Below are 14968 nucleotides of genomic sequence, written 5' to 3' on the forward strand. Positions count from 1 at the left end.
GCAGGGGGAACCCCCATGAGAGCCCAGAGTCAGGAACTGGGCTCGCCCTGCAGGGGAAGGTCCCGCCAGGCAGCAGCTGGGTGGGAGCCAGGGACAGATGATGAACACAACACGGACTAGCCGGTGCCAGGGGGACTAATGCTGCGCTTGAGTCTGCAGACAGCCTGAGCCAATCGCCCCTCTTCGGCCCAACTGGCCGTTAACTCTGAAACCTAAGGATGACACTGATGTTGACATTAACTATGTCACTGATGATCACTTTGGCAAGACATATTCAGCCAACCCCAGGGTGTCCTGCCCCCTTCCTTTTTGGCCAGGAGCATCCACACAAAGACGCTGACAGTGATTTATTATCTGAGCCGTGGCAATCGCCAACCCCGTTGTGCCATGAGCCAAGATCTGCAGCTCACTAGCACCTGGGCATTCGGGGGTCACGGAAAGTAAACGAAGAGAAAGAGCAGAGGGGCCCTCCGCTGCCTCACACCGAGAGCTCAGTAAACACCTTGCACGCTCCCGGGGGGGGGGGGCGCTCCACCACCCACACAGGAATCTGTGAAAAGGTCCATGGTCTAATGGCCAGGACACCTGGGTTCTGTTCCCAGCACTACAGCACTTCAGGGAATTCTCTCCCCCGTGCCTCAGTTTCCCCATCAGTACAGTGGGGAGCGTACTGGGGCTTGTTGGAAAGCATGTGGAGACCCTCGCCCGAGGAAGGGGCACAGGGGTCTCACCGTGGGGGATGCCCACTCAGATGCACCCTCCCTGCGGCCCAGGGAGTCGGCACCTACCGGCAGGATAAGGCCACAGCAGCCTGGGGTTTGGAAATGCAGCGGGTCAGTTCACAGCTAACCGGGGTCCCAGCACTGTCCGTACAGGGGCCTGCGGGCTCCGCGGGGCAGGCGGAGGACACCCACTGCACTGGCGTTGCCCGGGAGCTGCCCGCCGGAGGGAGTGCGCCGCGCTCACACCCCGAGTGCAGCCCCCCCGCAGCCAATTTGCTGTTCTCAGCAGCGCACCAGGCGCAGGCCAGGGCCCAGGTAACACACCCGGGCTCCCCCCCAGCCCCGGCATGGCTGGGTTCCCTGCTTCTGCCACACAGGAACTGACCTGCTGCAGCGGCACGAGTGACGCAAACACACCCCACGGGAGGGAACTAAGGGAGGGTGCCGGGGCTGAAGCTGTGCCAGTGGGTTGTCTGTCGGCAAAGAGAGGACTTCCTCCTTGGAGGGTCACCTCCGCCAGCACGGACTGGGGCAGCTCCGGCCACGGGCCCTGGACTGCGGCAGGGCAGCGACAGCAGGCGCAGAGCAACCCCCCCGTGGCGGGAAGGCAGCCGGCGTCAGCCCCCCGGTGCCGCGCTGGAAAACAGGGAGCGCCCGGCCCAGCCACTGCCACCACCAGGGGCATCCGGACATCACGCTCCTGGGGCAGGAACCAGCCTTACCATGCAGCTCCGAGCACGTCGCCTGCACCCGACACCGCAGAGCCCAACGACGGGCTTACGGTAACGGCCAAGCCAACCACGGCCCCCCAGCAGGGAGTGCCCGACACCGGCCCCCCAGCCGAGACCTCCGCACGGCCCCAGTGCCCGCAACACACGCAGCTCCGAGCGCATTGTGCACACCGCAGAGCCGAACGATGGAGCACAACGGCTTACGGTAACGGCCAAGCCAACCACGGCCCCCCAGCAGGGAGTGCCCGACACCGGCCCCCCAGCCGAGACCTCCGCACGGCCCCAGTGCCCGCAACACACGCAGCTCCGAGTTCAGACCTGCACCCCCAGACGCTGCAAAACCACAGCCTGGACAGATCCCTTTACCCTGACTCCCCGCGCTCGCTTTCCACCCACCGCTGCCTCAGCGCCGGGCGAGCCCGGGCTGGATTCGCTGCCCCGGTTCTCTCACTCCCACCCATGCCTGAGCCCGAGTCCAGGCCCCGGGCCCGGCGGCAGGACCCCTGTCCATCGAGCGCAGCACACGGGGAAGGCAGCGGGCCAGGGCCCCACGTTCGTCACCCCGCAGACGCCTTTCGCAAGCCGCGTCGAGCCCTTTAAAGATCGCGCCGGGCCGGGGAAAGTGACACACAAACGAAAGCGACTTTTCAAAGGTTTGCAAAGCAGGCGGCCCCCTGGCACGGCACCCGCCCGGGCCCCGGGAAAGGCCAGAGCACAGGAACTACCCACCACTTCGCCGCAGAGAACAGCAGCGAGAGGGGAAGCGGCCCAGTGCTCTCCGGATGGGCCCTGGCAGACAAATCTGAAGGAGTGAGAAGTTGTGTGTCAAAGCGCTCGGCGCAGTGGGGCGAGCCAGCTGGCCAGGCGCACACCCACCCTCGCCCGGCGCCCCCGGAGGGGCCCGGCGCAACGGGGATTCCCCGCAAAAGGCCCCCCCGGTGACGCAGCCGACAGGGCGCAGGCGAGGAAGGAAACCAGGGGGTCCCTGGGCAAGGGAGGCTCCCCCAGCCTGGCCTGGAAGCTGCCTCGGGGCGGTTACCCCTTGGTGGGGCCGGAGCTGGGGGCGGATCCGGTGACAGCTGGGAATGCTCCCAGCCTGGAGCAACTTCGGCAACAGTTGGGTTCAGACATTTCCAACGCAGGGGGGGGGGGGCGAGACAGACAAGAAAGGGCTCTGCCCCCCCTGCCCCCCACAGCTGTTCCAGCCCAGAGACACCAAATCACAGGGCCCACAGCCCCCGAAAACACCGAGTGACCGGGCAAGGGGGGGACCCCCCCCCATGACACACGCTTACTGGGGGCGGGGGGAGATCAGCGAGAGAGGGGGCCTGCAACGGCCGGGGGCGAGAGTCCCCCACCGTACGCCTCCCCGCAACACCCCCAGCGCCCCCGCACCCCCAAACACACACCTGCCCCCCAACCCCACAACACCCCCAGCGCCCCCGCACCCCCAAACACACACCTGCCCCCCCTCCCGCAAACACCCCCAACCCCCCCCGCACCCCCAAACACACACCTGCCCCCCAACCCCGCAACACCCCCAGCGCCCCCGCACCCCCAAACACACACCTGCCCCCCCTCCCGCAAACACCCCCAACCCCCCCCGCAACACCCCCCGCAAACACCCCCGTTCCCCCAGCGCCCCCAACACACACCTGCCCCCCAACCCCGCAACACCCCCAAACACACACCTGCCCCCCCAACGCCCCCAACCCACCCAGTGCCCCAACACCCTCGCCCCGCAACACCCTCCGCAAACACCCCCGTTCCCCAGCCCCCCCAGCGCCCCCCAAACACACACCTGCCCCCCCCGTCCCCCAACCCCCCCAGCGCCCCGCAACCCCCCCGTTCCCTCCCCAGCGCCCCCGCGCGCGGTACCTGGGCCGGGGCGGGACGTTGCGCGGGGCCAGGCGCGCTCAGCGCTCGGCGGCGGCGGCCATGGCCGGTCATGTGCTCGGGGAAACTTTACACGGGGCGGGGGGAGGGGAACGGCGGGGCCACGCCCCCTGAGCCAGCCGGCCAATGGCGCGCGGGGGGCGGGGCAGCAGCTCCGGAGCAGCCCTTTGAAGCGTCCGGCGGCGGCGGGGGGGGGCTCTTAAAGGGACAGGGGCCCGCCTCGGTGGGGGCGTGGGGCGGGGCAGCAGGGGGCGGGGCAGGAATCCAGAACTCCTGGGTTCTACCCACAGCTCCGCCCCTGACCTCGCAGGGCGCCCGTGGGCAAGTCCCTGCCCTTGCCTCAGTTTCCCCTCTCCAGCCATGCCAGCGGGTGGGGGGTGGGGGGAGGAGCTGGCGGGCACTCGCCTGGGTAGCCAAGCCGGCAGGAAATCCCAGTGAAAATCCCACCGCTGGAGTCACAGAGAGAGCTGGGGTGTGCGGAGCCAGGCAGACAGATGGATAGACAGATAGGCAGATAGACGGACAGGCAGCTACTGCACAGCCAAAGGGCAGCTTTGCACAACCCGGGGCTCCGGGAAGCCCTACCCATAGGAACCCTAACCCTGGGGCTCTGGGACTTTCCGAGCCGGGGGCCGGGCGGCCAGCATCGAGCTGGCGGAGGAGTCGGGCGAGCGACCCTGGTTACCGACCCTGGCCCCGAGGCCCACAGCGAGCACGGAGCCGAGCGAGACGCAAACCACAGAGCGGTCTCTCTCGGCCTGCAGCACGCGCTGCCGCCCGTCGGACCCTGCACAGCTCCGGGCCTGGCCGGGGCTGAATTCATGACTTACTCCAGCGCCGGACGGCCTGGGAATTGTGTTTCACTAGGAAAGGGGAAAGGAATGCTCCCCCCCAGGCAGCCAGCCCCAGCCCCTCTGCCCAGGGACCCCAGAGGGGTGGGCCCAGGCTGGCCCCAGAGCCGGCAGCCCCCCACCCTGTCCTGGGGCCGGCTGTGCCGTCCGGGGCGGAGCGCAAGGCGCACTGTTGTTCTCGGATATTAATGGCTGGCCAGGGATCGGAAACGCATCCGAGCGGGGGGAGGGGGAGGGCTTTGAGGAGCAGGCCCTGATTTATGGGCTGTCTCTCTGCTGGGCGCTCCCCCCAGGCCGGGGGGCCGGGACAATTGTAACCATGCCCCGCTACCATGCGGGAGAGGCTCAGCTTCTGGCTCATGGCTGCCCACCTCTAGCTCATCCCACTTGGGGGGCAGAGGCGAAGGAGCCCCCGGCCCGAGTCTGGACATCCCTGGGGTCTGCAGCCCCTGCAGTTCGGACCCTGGCTGGCTCCATGGTCCCTGGAGCACGACAGGTCAGATGAGAGCGAGGTCCCAGCCGCGACACCACGGCTTGTTCGCATGAGTCAGGGCGTTGGCCCTGGTTCAGCTCAGCCTCCCCTCTCCCTGGACTCCCCCAGCCGGTTCTGCTGCCTCCCGTGCTCGGCCCTAAGCCAGCACCGTGCAGCTGTTACGCAGCAGTCACGTTCCACCCCAGAGCTGGCTGCATTTCACTGGTTGGCGACACACACACACAACATGAAAAGACCCTTGTTTAGGCTGCAGTCGGGACATGCCAGAATGTGTGGGGCACAACCTTCCTATCAGGCGCCCCGAGCCAGGGGAGGGCGGGGACGTGGCCGTTCTGGGCATTATGGTGCCACCCGCGGGGCAGGCCAGATGCCAGCACTCTCACCAAGGCTGGGACCCAGCTGCCAGCGCCAGCCTCCTTCCCACTGCACCGGACCCACCACCCCAAAGAGGCCGGGGGTGCTTGGAGTCACGACCCCAGGGCCTGAGCCTGCTGCCGCCCTCACTCCCAGGGTGACATTTATCAATTCCTACAAATGAAACCTCCTGGAGCCTTTTAACCAGCTGACGAGGGGCCCGGGCATCCGGGGGCCTGGAGTCGGGCCCCCCCCCAGCCTCTCCCCACCCCCCCAGCAATTCACCCAGTCCCCCCAGGCTTCCCGCTCACATCTAAGTCACCCTCCAGGGATTCTTTGCAATCGGAACTCGAACCCGACCCTTCGGTCACAAGACAGCTGCACTGCATGCAACCTGCAACAACCGCCGGCACTGCCTCCCCGGGACCCCCAAACCCCAGCGCGTCTCGGAGACACCAGCAACGCCCCACAGCCCACAGTCACAGGAGCCTTTTCACAGAGCGGGGAAACTGAGGCACGGAGCAGGGCAGTCACGTGCCGAGTTGAGGACGGGTCTGGAACAGAACCTGGGGGCCTGTCCAGCACTCCCCTGCTCTAACTGCTCGACCCCCACGGCCCTGCCGAGCTCGGCCTGGGGCAGCGGGATCCGGGGCAGACGACTTCATTCCACTGAGATGAAAAAGGCACCACCAGACCCTGTAACAAAACTGCATGTGCGTGCACATGTTTGTGTGTGCACACGTGTGCGTGCACATGTGCATGTTTCTGTATGTGTGCGTGCACATGTGCATGTTTGTGTGTGCACACGTGTGCGTGCACATGTTTGTGTGTGCACACGTGTGCGTGCACATGTGCATGTTTCTGTATGTGTGCGTGCACATGTGCATGTTTGTGTGTGCACGTGTGCATGTTTGCATGAAGCTGCTCACACATGCCTACATGCAAACATGTGCATGCATGTGCACGCTCACACCTGTGCACGTGTGTGCATTAGGGCCCCTGCTGTGTCTTGCTGGGCTCCCCAGACCAGCAGGTGCGCCCCCGTCTCCCTCCAGCCTCGCCCAGCGCCGGGCATGCCCGGGGTCACCGCTCCTGTCGGGGGAGGGGATCCCTGGGGGCACAGTGCTGGCCAACGCTAAGTGGGACGAGTTTGGGAGGCTCTGAGGGGCATGGGCCTGGCTGGGACTCACCTGGACACAGGTCGCGGGGAGTGGGGGAGCCTGGCACCCGGACGCCTGGGTTCATTCCTGACTCTCTACTTGACTTTGGGCACCTGGCTCTCTGTGCCTCAGTTTCCCCATGGGGGAGGGCAATGGAGCCTGAGTCCGTTCAGGGTGGGGAACTGCAGAGCTGCAGCGCAGCCCCCAGGAGCCAAGGCACAAGCTCCCATGGCCCCCCCCCCCCCGCCGCCAGCGCCCCCACACACAGAGAGACCTTGACAGGGGGTGGGGACACACAGCGGGGGGGTCCCTATTGTCTAGGTGAGCCCCCCACCCCGCACTGTGCTGGGAGCTGCCCGGCTGCATGCGCTCAGCCTGCAGGAATGTCCCAGATCACTCCCAGATGTGAGGCAGCTCCCGCGCCAGCCGCCCCCTACCCCGCCCCGCTGGGGCCCACCTGGCCTCAGCGACCCCAGCCCGCAGCCCCGGGAATCCAGGCCAGGTGCCACGCGGAGCCCGGGCACGGCCGCGGGTCAGTTCCTGAACGAGTCCTGGGCAAGCGCCCCCCAGGCCGCCAGCAGCTCAGGCCCCAGACACCAGCGGCAGCGGGACCAGGCGCGAACATGCAGGCCAGGGAGCCGGCCCCGCGGGTGGGGGACACGCCCCAGGGCCCCACACACGCAGCCACCCCCACTGCACCACAAGCTCCCCCCAGCGCAGTCACAGGAGGGCTGCGGGTCGGGAGTGAGTGGGGGGGAGCCCAGGGCTGGGCTAGCAGGGGGCTGCGGGTCGGGAGTGAGGGGCACTGGCAGAGCTGGGGTCGGGGGAGGAACCACCACTGTGCCGGGCGCTGCCCAGGCCCCGCCCCGATCCCCCTCGTGCCGGGCGCTGCCCAGGCCCCGATCCCCCTCGTGCCGGGCGCTGCCCAGCCCCCGCCCCGATCCCCCTCGTGCCGGGCGCTGCCCAGGCCCCGATCCCCCTCGTGCCGGGCGCTGCCCAGGCCCCGCCCCGGATCCCCCTCGTGCCGGGCGCTGCCCAGGCCCCGCCCCGGATCCCCCTCGTGCCGGGCGCTGCCCAGGCCCCGCCCCCGATCCCCCTCGTGCCGGGCGCTGCCCAGGCCCCGATCCCCCTCGTGCCGGGCGCTGCCCAGGCCCCGCCCGGATCCCCCTCGTGCCGGGCGCTGCCCAGGCCCCGCCCCGGATCCCCCTCGTGCCGGGCGCTGCCCAGGCCCCGCCCCGGATCCCCCTCGTGCCGGGCGCTGCCCCGGCCCCGATCCCCCACGTGCCGGGCGCGGCCCAGGCCCCGCCCGGCTCCCCCACCCGCCGGGCGCGGCCCAGGCCCCGCCCCGGATCCCCCTCGTGCCGGGCGCTGCCCAGGCCCCGATCCCCCTCGTGCCGGGCGCTGCCCAGGCCCCGCCCCGATCCCCCTCGTGCCGGGCGCTGCCCAGCCCCCGCCCCGGATCCCCCCCGTGCCGGGCGCTGCCCAGGCCCCGCCCCGATCCCCCTCGTGCCGGGCGCTGCCCAGGCCCCGCCCGGATCCCCCTCGTGCCGGGCGCTGCCCAGGCCCCGCCCCGGATCCCCCTCGTGCCGGGCGCTGCCCAGGCCCCGCCCCGGACCCCCCTCGTGCCGGGCGCTGCCCAGGCCCCGCCCCGATCCCCCTCGTGCCGGGCGCTGCCCAGGCCCCGATCCCCCTCGTGCCGGGCGCTGCCCAGCCCCCGCCCCGATCCCCCTCGTGCCGGGCGCTGCCCAGGCCCCGATCCCCCTCGTGCCGGGCGCTGCCCAGGCCCCGCCCCGATCCCCCTCGTGCCGGGCGCTGCCCAGGCCCCGATCCCCCTCGTGCCGGGCGCTGCACACACAGCAGGGGACAGGCCCAGCTCCCATCTGTTCCCGACGCATCCCTGGAGCTTGGCAGAGCAGGGCCCTCACCAGTGCCCCTCACTCCCGACCTGCAGCCCCGGGCTCCCCACTCCAGCTCTGCTGGTGCCCCCCACTGCTCCATCCCATCCCTTCCTCCTCCCCCAGCCCATGTCACCCCCCAGCTGGGCACTGCCATCACACACACACACCACACGCAACCCCCCCCAGCAGGGCTGGCCAGGGCCACACTCGACAGGGTCATGCGGGGTCCCCCCCTTGGCTCCCGCAGCTCCGGTGCCCGGCAGAAGCTCAGCCGTGTGGAAAACGCTCCCTGTCAGATGGAATCTGGGTGCAGCCGGTGATGGCCCCGCGCGGGGAGGCGGCCGTGCCTGGCCACGTGTGGGCTTATGTAAGGAGAGTGCAAAGGAGGACAGGCTGCGCCGGGGCGGGGGCCGGGGCGCCGGAGCCCCCAGCGCAGCCACAGCCGGGGAAGGAGCTGCAGGGACCTGTGGGGAAAGGAGGCCCCTGGACCTTGCTCCCCGCGACCTGGGCAGCAGCCTGGAGAAACTCTCAAGGGAGGGAAGGTCCCGCGATGCCCAGCTGCATGTATGTGCACACGCGTGTGGGAGCAGCCGCCGGCGTGTGCACGTGCGCGTGGGAGCGGCCGCCGGCGTGTGCACGTGCGCGCGGCCGCCAGCGTGTGCACATGGAGCCATGCACGCCCCACACGCAGCAACATACACACTAGTGAACACACACCAGCACCTGTCCATGAACACGTGTGTTCAAACAGTCACACTAACACACATGTCCACTTGCACAAACGTCTTGCTCAGCACCCCCCATCCTGCTCCTACATCATTCCCCCCCGCGCAGGGGGCCCAGACACGGCCTGTCCTGCCCCAAAGCCTCCCCGACTCCTGGCTGGAGCCAAACTGCCGCCATGGTCCCTTGGCAGGAAATGCCCTGCTCTGGGCTGGGTGCCCCTCACTCCCGACCCGCAGCCCCTGCTAGCTCAGCCCCCCGCGGGCTCTGTCTGTTCTGCCATGACTGTGCTGGGATTCCTGGGGGGCTGGGCTGGGGGTTCCCCTCTCCCCAGCACAGGGGGGCAGCCCCCGGGGGCCAGGGGAACAGGGTCTCCCGCTGTGTTCAGTCACCCCCGCGGGATCTGTCAGCGCGGGCAGCCCGGCCCCCCCGCGGCCGGTGATTAACGGCTCCGGCAGGAGGCTCCGGCGCTGCCAGGAGTGAATCAATTTGCGCCATCGATTTTTCATCCACTGCGGCAGAAAGTGGGATCTGAAGGGCCATGGAGATGACAAATCCGCCTCCCACGGCCCGGCACGCATGGCCCCCCCGCTGTCAGCCCCCCCCCCGGTGCCCGCACACCCTGGTGTCAGCCCCCCCATATGCCAGCCTCCTCCCCCTGTGCCACCCCCAGGGCCCAGCTCCTCCCCCTCACCAGCCTCCTCCCCCCATGTGCCCCCCCATGCACCTGGCTTCCCCTGGTGCCATCTCCCTGCCCACCCCATATACCAGGCTCCCCTCCCCACATCTGGGACAAAGGCCCTCGGGGCCTGGAGAGCGAGGGATCGACCTGGCACCCTCAGGGTGAGCCGCAGCCCCCCCCAAACCCTCTCCAAGGAGTTCACAGGCTCCATTGGCCACACCCAGCCATGCCACGGCTGCCTTGCCTATATCCCATGCCTGCGCCCGGCCACGCCCTGTGCCAGCCCACGCCACCCTGAGGGATCGGCCCCAGCCCTGCCGGTAGCAGGGGGTTCTCACCAAGGTTCTGTGCCCCCTGCGCCCATGGCAGGGTCCCAGGCTGCCAGCTCCGCGGCCCCTGCGAGGCGAGACGGGGAAGGACATGGGAGGGGCCTCCCCCCCCCCGATACCAAGCTGGGTAAACGTGGGCTCCCAGTGCCCCCTTCGGCAGGCAGACGCCCCCTGGGCTGCCCGGTGCTGCAGGGAGCCCACAGCGCGTGCTGCGCAGGGAGGCTCCTTCCCCTGCGCTGGCAGCCCCATGTCGACGCTGGGCACAGGGACCCCTCGGGGCAGCTGCGGGGCTCCCCCAGAGGTGGCTGCATGTCAGTGCGGGGACAGAGCCCCCTGTTTGAGCTGGGCCTGGGGAGCGGATCAGAGCCCATCGTCCGCGAGGTCACAGCACGAGTCCCCATGGCGCAGACCCCCGGGTGTCCGGGCTCCCAGCCTCCCTGCTCTAACCACCAGCCCCCACTCCCCTCCCAGAGTCAGGGAGAGAACCCAGGCATCCGGGCTCCCAGCCTCCCTGCTCTAACCACCAGCCCCCACTCCCCTCCCAGCGTCAGGGAGAGAACCCAGGCGTCCGGGCTCCCAGCCTCCCTGCTCTAACCACCAGGCCCCACTCCCCTCCCAGAGTCAGGGAGAGAACCCAGGCGTCCGGGCTCCCAGCCTCCCTGCTCTAACCACCAGACCCCACTCCCCTCCCAGAGTCAGGGAGAGAACCCAGGCGTCCGGGCTCCCAGCCTCCCTGCTCTAACCACCAGCCCCCACTCCCCTCCCAGCGTCAGGGAGAGAACCCAGGCGTCCGGGCTCCCAGCCTCCCTGCTCTAACCACCAGGCCCCACTCCCCTCGCAGAGTCAGGGAGAGAACCCAGGCGTCCGGGCTCCCAGCCTGCCTGCACTAACCACCAGACCACACTCCCCTCCCAGCGTCAGGGAGAGAACCCAGGCGTCCAGGCTCCCTCCCACCAATCCCTGGGCCCTGCTGTCTCTCTGTCCCCCTCACGTTCACCGCCCCCAGGCTGGGCTCCACCCGCCTGTTTCACCCCTGAGGAGCTGGGTGCCATTTGAGGTGGGCACCACGGTGCGGGGGGGGGGGGGCTCATCCGAACGCAGCAAAGGGCTCGCGCTCCCCCCCCCGTGACCTTTACCGGGCGGCCGGGGGGGGCCAGGCAGCAGGGAGCCCCCTGCCCACGTCGGCCCCAATCAGGCTCAGGCAAAGGGCAGGCCGCAGAGCGGGCACCTGGGAGCAGCTGGAGGGGGATGGGGGCTCTGGGGGGAGCTGCATTGGGGGGACGCTGCTGAGGCCCCTCACTGCCCCCAGTGGCCACGCAGGGTTTTCCCGGGGGGCACCTGAGCCAACCCCATCCCCCGGCAGAGCCAGGCAGCAGGACCCCGCTCCCAGCAGCCTCAGGAGCCAGGGCAGAGCTGGTGGGGGCTTGTCCCAGCCCCCCCCCCCAGGAGGAACAGCCACAACAGGTTCCCCAAGTCTATTTTTAGCACAATGCCCGGGGGCTCCTGCTGGGCACAGCACGGGGGGGGGGCACTGCTGCCCCTGGCTGACGGGACAGTGCCATGGCCTCCTCCAGACTGTGAGGGAACCGGGGGGGGGAGCCCCCCAAACACCTCCTGTAGCACCTGCCGGCGCAGCGTGAACCCAGGAGTCTGGGCAATGGCCCCCCCACTGACAGCAACCCTATAATAAACAAACCCTCCAGCCCGGGCGGGTGCAGAGATTGGAGCCTGCGGGGCACGTCCCGGTACCCTGCAAAGGGTGGGAGCGGGACGGGGGGGGCCCTGTGCAGGTGGGGGGATCCCCCAGTCTGAGCAGCGCCCTGACCTGGCTTTGAGGGGTTTTCCTTTCCTGGGAGCAGGGGGGGGCAGGACCCGGGCCGGCTCCCCCTCCCCCGTCACACTGCGTCACTGCGGTTGGCAGAAACCTGACGGCCTTTTCCTTCCTGCTGGCGTCACGGGACCAGCGTTCTGCACCGGAGCCAGGACGATGCTGGGATGAGTCACGGCAGGGACCCCGGGGGGGGGGGGGGTGCAGGGCGCCCCGGCTCCTGTCACCCTGGCGAGAGCTTAGCCCCGGCTCGGCTGTGCACAGCACCTGGCTATGCCCTGGTGCGGGGGAGAAGCTCCCAGGGCCCCCCAAGGACGCCAGCAGCCCCGTGGGCTCCCAAGCCCCGTCCCAGCCTCCGTGGGCAGGATCTGGGGGGGCTGAGCCCAAAGGGTCCCCTGGGTAGGGGAGGGGCAGAGCCCAGGGCCACCCCTCGCTGCCAGGCCCGGCTGCTGCAGACAGAGACCAGCAGCCTTGGTTGAACCCGCCCCAGAGCCCCCCCCGTGCCTCCCCCCCCGCACTCTGCACGTCCACACATGCCAGGGAATGCACAGCTATAAATAGCCCTGGCGCGTTATCTGCTTAACTCCTGCACCCAGCCAGCACACGGGGATGGGGGGGGCTCTCGGGTAAAGCAGGGAGAGGAGAGACATGGGGGGCAAAGGCCAGGGAGCCAGGACACCCGGGTTCAGTCCCCTCAGCTCTGCCACCAACGCACCCTGTGATGTCAAGGCCCCACCTGCCCTCATTGTGTGCCTCAGTTTCCCCACCAGTAAAATGGGGGGTGATGAGAGCAGCCCAAGTCCTTAGGACACAAGAAAGGTCAGACGGGGTCAGATCAAAGGTCCATCCAGCCCAGTGTCCTGTCTTCTGACCACGGCCAGTGCCAGGTGCCCCAGAGGGAATGAACAGAGCAGGGAATCGTCAAGTGCGCCGGCAGAACTGGGGGAGCCCAGCCTGGGACAGCAGGGGGCTGCGGGTCGGGAGTGAGGGGAACCGGCAGAGCTGGGGGGAGCCCAGCCTGGGATAGCAGGGGGCTGCGGGTCGGGAGTGAGGGGCACCGGCAGAGCTGGGGGGAGCCCCGGCTGGGAGAGCAGGGGGCTGCGGGTCGGGAGTGAGGGGCGCCGGCAGAGCTGGGGGGAGCCCCGGCTGGGCTAGCAGGGGGCTGCGGGTCAGGAGTGAGGGGCTGTTGAATTCAGCTGTTGTCCTGGTGGGTGACTCTGAGCAAGTCTCTGCCCCACTTCCCTCCGTGCAGCGACCCACAAACTCTGAACCATTCCTGCAGGCCAGGCATCAGCCCCAGGGGATGGGGGAAACTGAGGCACGGGGGGGAGGAAATGATCCACACACACCCCCCACAGCCAGCGTGTCTGAGCAGGGCTGGAACCCAGGAGTCCTGGCTCCTCTCACCCTGGCAGGGGACACTGGCTAGTTCACGCCAATGCTGGTAACGGAATCGCAGTGATGGGGGGGGGCAGGGAGGCCCCTCCCCCGCCCTGGGGAGCTTCCCACCTTTGGGCCGGTGCCCAAGGCCCGGCCGGTCGCTGGCCAAGGCCCTGGCCGGGCGCCAGGCGCGGGAGGATGGAGCTGGGAGCAGGCGCCCGCAGGCCCCTCCACCCGCTCCAGCCAACTTGGCGAAAGGTCGCAGCAAAGGAGCCGGCGAGGAGCAGCCCCCGCCCCCCCCCGACAGCGGGAGCCAGGCCCCACCCAGGCCCCTAGGGGGCGCTGGGGGGGGGGGCAGCAGGCAGGGCCTGTCCCAGCTCACAGGGCTCCTGGCTGAAGGTGCCAGGGGTCCATTGGGGGGGGGGGGGGAAACTGGCTCAGAGCCCTGGATCCCCCCAGCAGCTCCCCCCCCCCAACATGGGGCCTCCCAGCACTGAGCATCAGCGACACCTAGCGGCCAGTGGGATTAATGACAAGGTTGTTAGTCAACGTGCCGGTGCCCCTCACTCCCGAACCGCAGCCCCCTGTTAGCCCAGCCCTGGGGTCCTTTCCTCCCCCCCCCCCCACCAGCCCTGCCGGTGCCCCTCACTCCCGACCTGCAGCCCCCTGTTAGCCCAGCCCTGGGGTCCTTCCCTCCCCCCCCCCACCAGCCCTGCCAGTGCCCCTCACTCCCGACCCGCAGCCCCCTATTAGCCCAGCCCTGCCCTACCCCCACCAGCCCTGCTGGTGCCCCTCACTCCCGACCCGCAGCCCCTGCCAGCCCAGCCCTGCCCTACCCCCACAAGCCCTGCCGGTGCCCCTCACTCCCGACCCGCAGCCCCCTGTTAGCCCAGCCCTGGGGTCCTTCCCTCCCCCCCCGCCACCGGTGCCCCTCACTCCCGACCCGCAGCCCCTGCCAGCCCAGCCCTGCCCTACCCCCCCAAGCCCTGCCGGTGCCCCTCACTCCCGACCCGCAGCCCCTGGCCGGCCGAGCAGGCCGGTGAAACGCATGGAGAGACGGGTCAGTGACCCAGGGAGCTGACCCAGTGGCACCGAGCCCAGAGGGGCTGGGGCTGGGGCTGGCTCGGGGGGTGCACAGGGCACCAGCTACAGCAGCTGTGGGGCTGATGCCAGGGCCCAGATACCAGGGAAGAGCAGGGCAGGTGGGGGCTGGGAGCCCGGACTCCTGGGTTCTATTCCCAGCCCCAGGCTCAGTTAATGCAGCTGCTGCTCAGGGACGAGGCCCCAGGGAAGTGGCGCTGGGTGCTGGGCAGAGCAGCTATTGCCCCCTGGCTCCCACCTCCCCCCCCGACAGTTCCCCTGGATTGCCCCCTCCCAGGCCTGTCCTCCTTTTGGGCCGCAGAGCTGCCAGCCAAGCGCAGGGCCCCCGAGGGGCTGGGGCTGGCCGGAGCCGGTGGAACTACCTGCTGCTGGACAGCAGGAATGGCAGAGGCCTTGCTGTGCTCAGCACGGGCAGGGACGCGCCCCCTCCGGCCCCTTTAAGGTCCCCCCCGTCCCCGACTCTCGGCCTAAAAGCCACTGTGGTATTTCTCAGCTGTCAGATCCGATTAGCTCCCTCGGGCGCCCGATGGGCCGTGGAGCCAGAGAACACGAAATGAGAACGGGGGCGGGGGGGATGCGCTCGGGGGGGGGGGGCAGGGAGAGGGATGGGACCGGGAGACTCACTCTGGCGTTGGGGGGCACCCCCCCCCATGAGATGGGAGACAGCTCTGTAGGGGGAGAAGCTGGTCCCAGCTTTGGGAGGGGTGATAGGCAGGGAGGTAACCTCACCTGTCTGCGCTGTGGGGACATTGCCAGTGGGGGGAACCACAGCAAAGGCCCCCCCATGACAGCGGGGGGAACTGAAGCACACAGAGGGGAT

The 14968-nt window shown here is 69.4% G+C and overlaps 1 protein-coding gene across 2 annotated transcripts in view; it reads right to left on the reverse strand.

The window, feature by feature from the left end:
- The window catches only part of RARA (retinoic acid receptor alpha), a 62975-nt gene that overhangs the window by 44964 nt on the left and 3043 nt on the right, over nt 1–14968 (reverse strand). Inside the window, exon 1 of one of the 2 annotated variants that reach the window (XM_044999563.1) lies at nt 3332–3410. The exons of the other annotated variant lie outside the window; for it this stretch is intronic. The gene's annotated coding sequence lies outside the window, so the exon portion shown is untranslated. Of the gene's footprint in view, nt 1–3331; nt 3411–14968 lie in introns of those variants that run through there. 2 annotated transcript variants of the gene reach the window in all.

Source organism: Mauremys mutica, chromosome 25, assembly GCF_020497125.1.
Source record: "Mauremys mutica isolate MM-2020 ecotype Southern chromosome 25, ASM2049712v1, whole genome shotgun sequence".
Taxonomy (NCBI): domain Eukaryota; kingdom Metazoa; phylum Chordata; order Testudines; family Geoemydidae; genus Mauremys; species Mauremys mutica.